Genomic DNA, 7,199 nt, shown 5'->3' with positions numbered 1-7,199 from the left:
AATCGTCTTTTTAAAAATTTCCTGATAAATCCCTTTCATAAAAATGACAATATCCCATATTGCCATCCTTTAAATATATAGAGGAAGTGCGGGAATATCCTAAACTTTTTTTAAGATAACTTTGTAACAGTATAATTATATTTCCCTCAACATCGACGCGATCCGACTCGTCGGGAGTTCTTTTGGCGTATATATGATATTGTTATCCTGTATAAATATGTTATGTTGATGCTTAGAGTGACTCAGGCAAACAGGAAAATTCTACCCTTATTTTATATGGTTTTAATACAAATTCGGTCCAATAGTTTTTAAGTTAAAAACGTTCAAACATACACCACACCCGTAAGAATTAGAAAAATAAAAAAAAAACGTTATTAACTTAAAAACTATTGGACCGAATTTTTTTATATTAGAACCATATAAAATAGGGGTAGAATTTTCCGGCGAGTGCTCTAGAGTGTATAGAGTGTATAGTTTTTCGTTATCTATTTTCTGGAAACCCATTTTTTTAATTTTTTTAATTCTTACAAGTGGTGTATGTTTGAACGTTTTTAACTTAAAAACTATTGGACCGAATTTGTATTAGAACCATATAAAATAGGGGTAGAATTTTCCGGGGAGTGCTATAGAGTGTATAGTTTTTCGTTACCGATCTTCTGGAAACCGGTTTTTCTTATTTTTTTAATTCTTACGCGAAATAATTGACCGAATCTCAAAGAATTATATATGAAACAGGGATAGAATTTTCCGGGGAGTGATATAAAGTGTATAATTTTTCGTTTCCGAAATCGTTCCGATTTTTGGAAACTGGTACCAAATTTTTTTCCAATTTTTCGGGAATTAATTGACCGAATTTCAAAGAATTGAATTTTGTGATATAAAGTGTATAATTTTTTGTTACCGATATTTTTGAAAATTGTTATCAGAAATTTTTTGAATTTTTCGGGAAATAATTGATCGAATCTTAAAGAATTGTATATAAAACAGAGGTAGAATTTCTCGGAAAGTGTTATAAACTGTACTAGTTTTTCGTTACAGATCTTTCAAAAATTTTATTAATTTTTCGAGGATGGGTTTAATTGCCACGATGTGTATTATTTTTCGATAGAAAAGTTATTGGAGTTTTCTTGCAATAACCTGCAGTTAAAACGAAAGAAACAACTTATTCGATTTTTATATAAATAAGATTATCATTAAAAATTTGGATAAATAAAAAGAAAAATTTCCAAGAAATAATTTACACAAAAAAAATGATGCCAAAATTTTGTTAAAATATGTGTGTAAAATAATCCAATTTTTCATGAGAGGGAGAGGGAAAGGGAGAGGGAGAGAGAGAGAGAGAGAGAGGGAGAGGGAGAGAGAGAGAGAGAGAGAGAGAGAGAGAGAGAGAGAGAGAGAGAGAGAGAAAGAGAGATTATTTGCGTGTATTATTATTCATGTCCTCCGGGGCGAAGCCCGGGTAACCAGCTAGTTTTATATACAATTCTTTAAGATTCGGTCAATTATTTCCCGAAAAATTAGAAAAATTTCGGATATCGATTCCTAAAAAGATCGGTAACAAAAAACTATACAGTTTATAGCACTCCCCGGGAAATTCTACCCCTGATTCATATACAATTCTTTAAAATTCGGTCAATTATTTCCCGAAAAATTGGAAAAATTTCGGATACCGATTCCCAAAAAGATCGATAACGAAAAACTATACACTCTATAACACTCCCTGGAAAATTCTGCCCCTATTTTATATACTTTTGGTAAAAATTCGGTCGAATAGTTTAAGAGTGTATAAAAAACATACATACATACATACATACAATACATACATTCTATTTTATATATATAGATGAGATAGAGAGATAGAGAGATAGATAGAGAGATAGAAAGATAGATTGGGAAAGAAAGGGCGCACACACACACACACCCGCCGGGGGGGGGGGGAGTGCGAGAGAAAATAGCTTGTTTGAAATAAAACGTTAACGAAAACTGTCTTAAAACTTATTGATCCAATTCGCCTCGGTCTACCCTAAGTTATTTGATGGATAGAGTATCATTTTAAAGGAAGATTATTATTGAATTTTGCGAGGATCGATGATAGGGTTACCGATTTCTGCTTAAAAAATGTGTAAGTTATTTGATAAATAGAATATCATTTAAGAAAGGTATTGAATTTGGTGAGGATTGGTGAAAGAATTACCGATTTTTGCTTAAAAAATTGCATGTATAAGTTATACATGTAATTTTATATAGAGTATCATTAAAAGAAGGTTGGTATTGAATTTGGCAATAATCGGTAAAATTTTTTTTCTTTATACAAAATTTTGAATTTTTGAGAAATGCCTGTAGCTTTAACTTCCGCAAATTTTGAAATATTGGGTTATTTCTAATTCTGTTATATTTTTCAGTTTTTTCTTGAATTTGGCGAGGATTGGTGAAGGGATTACCAATTTCTGCTTAAAAAGTGTATAAGATGTACATGTAAATATATATATATATATATATATATATATATATATATATATATGTACACATATATATATAGGTCAAATATGGTTAAATTTGAACAGAATTATCGGTACTATTGCTATTTTATATAAATATATATTTATTCAGCAAAGACAATTAAAAAGGCCAAATTTCGAGCAATAATGGGTGTATAAAATTTATATATTCAAATTACAAATTACAAACAAAATGGTTTACGTTTCGGCCATACTTGGCCTTCCTCATAACCGCAATTTCATAAATACGTCGAATACAAATAAAGGACTCGGATACGATCCGGCGCTACGATTTATTGTCGAATGTTAGTCAAATTTAACGCTAAATCGGTCGTCCATTAAGTTGCAATGCTTATGTGCGTCCCTGAGGTTGGTGCGAACGAAAGCCATTGTCGCCAGACCCTCTTAGTGGCAACTGAATCAAAATTTGAAATTCCGTAGGAACACGCGAATTTAATAATTGAGTTTGACTCGTAAAAGTGGACTTACATAAGCGGTCGGTACCACAGGAACGCAAGAGAATTCTTTCCATCGTCAATTAGGAGCGAGTGTTCGTAGTTAAATATCGCAGACGACCGAGGAAACATTCCCATCGCAAGGGCAGAGCAGCGGAACGCAAGCGAATTCTTTCTATCGTCAATCAGGAGCGGGTGTTTGTAGCTAAAGATCGCAGACGACTGAGAAAACGTTCACATCGCAAGGGCAGAGTAACCAGTAATAATTGTTATTAGTATGTTTATTTATGACAACAGCCTCAACACATCAAAATAAGCCTCGTTTAATAATTCTGTGTCTTTGTTTGAATTTATGCCGTTAGGCTGCTCTTTGATGTGTATCATTTCTGCCGTCAATCTTTTTTTATAATTATGCTCCACCTCTAAGACTTCCACATTGTCCCAGTCGAAAGCATGATTAAATTTGGTAATGTGCTCTGAAACTACCGAATGCTTGGACGCATCTAATCTAATATTAGCTTGATGTTCTTTTATTCTAGTACGTAGTTGCCTCTTGGTTTGGCCGACGTAAGAGGCATCACAATTCTTACAACAGATTTTATAAATAACATTATTCTTCGACGATTGAGCGCTCTTATCTTTCTGGACTTTTATGATGTTGTTTAATTTGTTTAGAATACGGTATCCCACGGAATTTTCTGATTTGATGACCGCTGAGGAGATAATTTCAGAAGTATCTTTTAAATAAGGCATAACAATAAAACTTTTCACTTTTTGCGAACGTTCAGAATCATCGTCTATATTATTGTTCTTAATAGATTGAAGTTTTCTCAGTCTTTTATTGATATGCAAGAATAATAAATCGATAGGATACCCATTTCCAAGCAATACATTAATGACAAATATTAAGTTTTTGTTGTAAAAACTAGGATGAGACAATATAATTGCTCGGTCGACCATACTATAAATAGTTCCTATTTTGTGTTGAATAGGATGATTCGAATAGAAGGACAATAGCCTCCCAGAAAAAGTTTCTTTATGAAACCAATCTGTTATAATTGTGTCATTTTTAACGATTAACAATAAATCCAGAAAGCTAAGTTGGCGGTTAACTTCGTACTCAATTGTGAATTTAAGTCTGTCGTGATAATTATTAAAGTGATCCAGAACATCCTGAACGCTATTCTTAGGAATCTTCATAACAATATCATAACTTCATAACAATTATATTTATTCAATAAACAGCATTGCACGAGTGTAACTATATCTTTTTCTTTTCCATAAAATTGTATATCTCTTTACGGAACATATTATAAAAAGGTGTCGCTTGTTATCTTCTCTAAGGGTTTTTTTAACCGAAGCTTAGCGTTTTTACTCCTGGCGCAGGCTTTTAAATCTAATTACATACTGAAGATCCGGGTCACGTCTCCCGGCTGAAAGAAGACTTTGATATCGTCGCAGTTTTACGTCATGTAATTTTTTCGATAAACTAACAACTCTCAACAGAAGTATTTCTCGCAATTGTTAAAAAGATTAGTTTTGTTAAAAAAATAAAGTTTTTCTTGGTAAAGACAAAGTGAAGAAATAATAATTAAGTACGATGTCTATTACGCGAGTGTTTTATTTCAACTTAGTAGAGAATTTAATTGTCGGTCTCATCTCGCATGTGAATATCGAGACGCTATCATAGTCGAGTATTAATCTTGTTTTAACGCGGCGAGATATGTTGTTAATGTTGTTATATTGGCGTACGCATTATTAAAAGATGATACATGTGCAATAGTTAGTGATTACAATACCAATCGCGTACGCAATGGAAATATAGTGTAAGCTTCCCGGATAACAGATGATTATGCACCGATATATTGTTGGTACATTAAACATATCATGAAATATTTCCAGTATTTCAGTTACAGTATCTCAGTACGCTGGTACTGACAATTTTTGATATTATAGTTTAATTTGCATAACGAGATTTTTTCATGTATTTCATAGCAAAGTAATTAAGGGAAAGAATGAAAAAGCAAAAACATACATATATAAAATAATAATAGCAGGTTTTTACTTTATTATAAAATAATAAAGTGCAGGTTTTTACTTGCACACTTAAAAACTATAAGAAAGCAATGTGCAAGTTTCTACTTGCTCACTTAAAAACTATGAGAAAGCAATGTACAAGTTTCTACTTGCACATTTAAAAACTATGAGGAAGCAATGTGCAAGTTTCTACTTGCACACTAAAAAACTATGAGGAAGCCATGTGCAAGTTTCTACTTGCACACTTAAAAACTATGAGGAAGCAATGTTCAAGTTTGTACTTGCACAATTTTTTTTGAAATTTGAAACAAAATTTTCGTGATTCATGATTTACAACATACTTAACCCTTTGTGTGTAACGTCTTTTTCGGCACCTGTAACGGGTAACGTCGGGTCACTCGTGTCCGACGCCTAAAAAATACTTTAAAGTGTTCTAAAAAAATCTGAAAAAATTCATGTTACCTTATTAACTATCCTACTTTAAGGATCAATCGCTATATTGCCGATTTTTTCATTTGTTTAAACAATATATTTATATAAACAAATAAAAACGTGAAAAATGGACCATTTTTTTTCAAAAAATCATAACTTTGGCAAAAATTAATATATTTAAAAAAAAAAAATTAAAGTTTAAGAATAGTACTTTAAAGAAAAAAATATTAGAAGTATGTATAAATTAATGGGATGCTTAAGTTTTGAGCATCAAAATCACGTTTTTTGAAAGTACGTAAATAGGTACAAATTACAGTAAAATACACATTTTATTCATTTTTAATCAATTTTATTCATGAAAATGTAATCAATCACAATTATTTATTACAAAATTATAAAAAAATACAAAAATATAAAAAAATTATATCATCAAGGCTAAATTATTGTGCACAGTCAAAACATATTATTTATCGATAACTAAGATTAATCTATCAATTCCCAATGAAAAAACATGAATTTTTAGTAAAAAAAACATCCAAATTAAAATAAACATTTTACTCACCTGCTATTTTTAATCAACGTAACGTGTAACGTCGGGTCACTCGTGCACTTTCAAAATTTCGTATGGCTCTTACAACGGCTGTTTACGCACTAGACCGTCGGCGCTTGGGGAGCTAGTAGCTTAGTAGTATACAATTTTTTTCAGTATAGTTTGGTCCCGCCCCTCCTCCCTTTGAGCTACAGGGGACAGTCACTTTCGCCAGGGCACGAGTGACCCGACGTTACACACGAAGGGTTAAGAAACTTGCTTTTATAATACCGTAGTTCAAAACTGACCGACTGCATCGAACTAATTAAAACTTGTCACATATTGTTACGAAGATTCAACACGGTTCGCTCCTGATAATGATGTTCTTTAGCTTTCTGTTGGATGGTTCTCTGCATAGCATTCACCGTATTTTCTTATCACACCTCGTAAATCTTCCAAGCGTAAACTTTAAAAGACATTTGGAAATTTTCTAAAGATACATGCGTGAAAACGTTTCATATATACAAATTAAAAAATAGTCATTGCTTATCTGTTATCATATTAATGAAATGCTGTTTTCTTTTTCCTTTTTTCTTCTAGAATAATATAACTACAATAAACAAAATTTGAAAAATTAAAAATCTCTAAAAAATATAAAATAATACTTTTAAAAATTCCTTTAAATTTTTTTAAGTCGGCGCTAAATTAATAATACTTTTAAGAATTTCTTTCAATTTTTGAAGTTGATGCCAAATTAATTTAGTAATTATTAATTTGGTGCCAGACTTTAAAAAATTCAATTTTTTAGAGCTTTTTAATTTTTTAATTTAAAAAAATTTTTTTTAAATTTTTTTTAGAGCTTTTAGTCCAGTCAAAATACGATTAGACCTAGAAAAAATTGCAACACAAGGTTTTATTACGTCATTGTGTTCAGAAAAATATACTGAATAACATATTCAAATTCCGCCATTTTCCGCTATCCTTAAGTATGTTTTTTATTAACAATTTATAAACAAATTTGTTTTTCTCTACAAATACGATGAATTTTGAAATTTTTGTAGAGATCAAAGTTGTAGAGCAGACAAATATCTACAAAAAATGTTTTTATGACTTTTTGGAAATATCTCATATTATTTGAGATATTTGCAACAAGAGTTACTAGGCTACGCGCGGAGCGGAGCGGAGAGTTCTAACAAGCACACGTCATAGTTATGGCTGCTTAAAGGGATAAATTCAAAATTTCAGATT

General features: G+C 31.3%; 1 protein-coding gene across 1 annotated transcript in view; it reads right to left on the bottom strand.

Annotated features, from left to right (window-relative positions):
• Nucleotides 1-7,199, bottom strand: part of LOC112456813 — a 51,644-nt gene that overhangs the window by 8,471 nt on the left and 35,974 nt on the right. The gene's annotated exons all lie outside the window — the stretch shown is intronic.

Source organism: Temnothorax curvispinosus, unplaced genomic scaffold (assembly GCF_003070985.1).
Source record: "Temnothorax curvispinosus isolate PA1 unplaced genomic scaffold, ASM307098v1 QBEX01007214.1, whole genome shotgun sequence".
NCBI lineage: Eukaryota > Metazoa > Arthropoda > Insecta > Hymenoptera > Formicidae > Temnothorax > Temnothorax curvispinosus.
The sequence above is the reverse complement of the archived record's forward strand: the minus strand, read 5'-3'. Positions and strand labels throughout refer to the sequence as shown.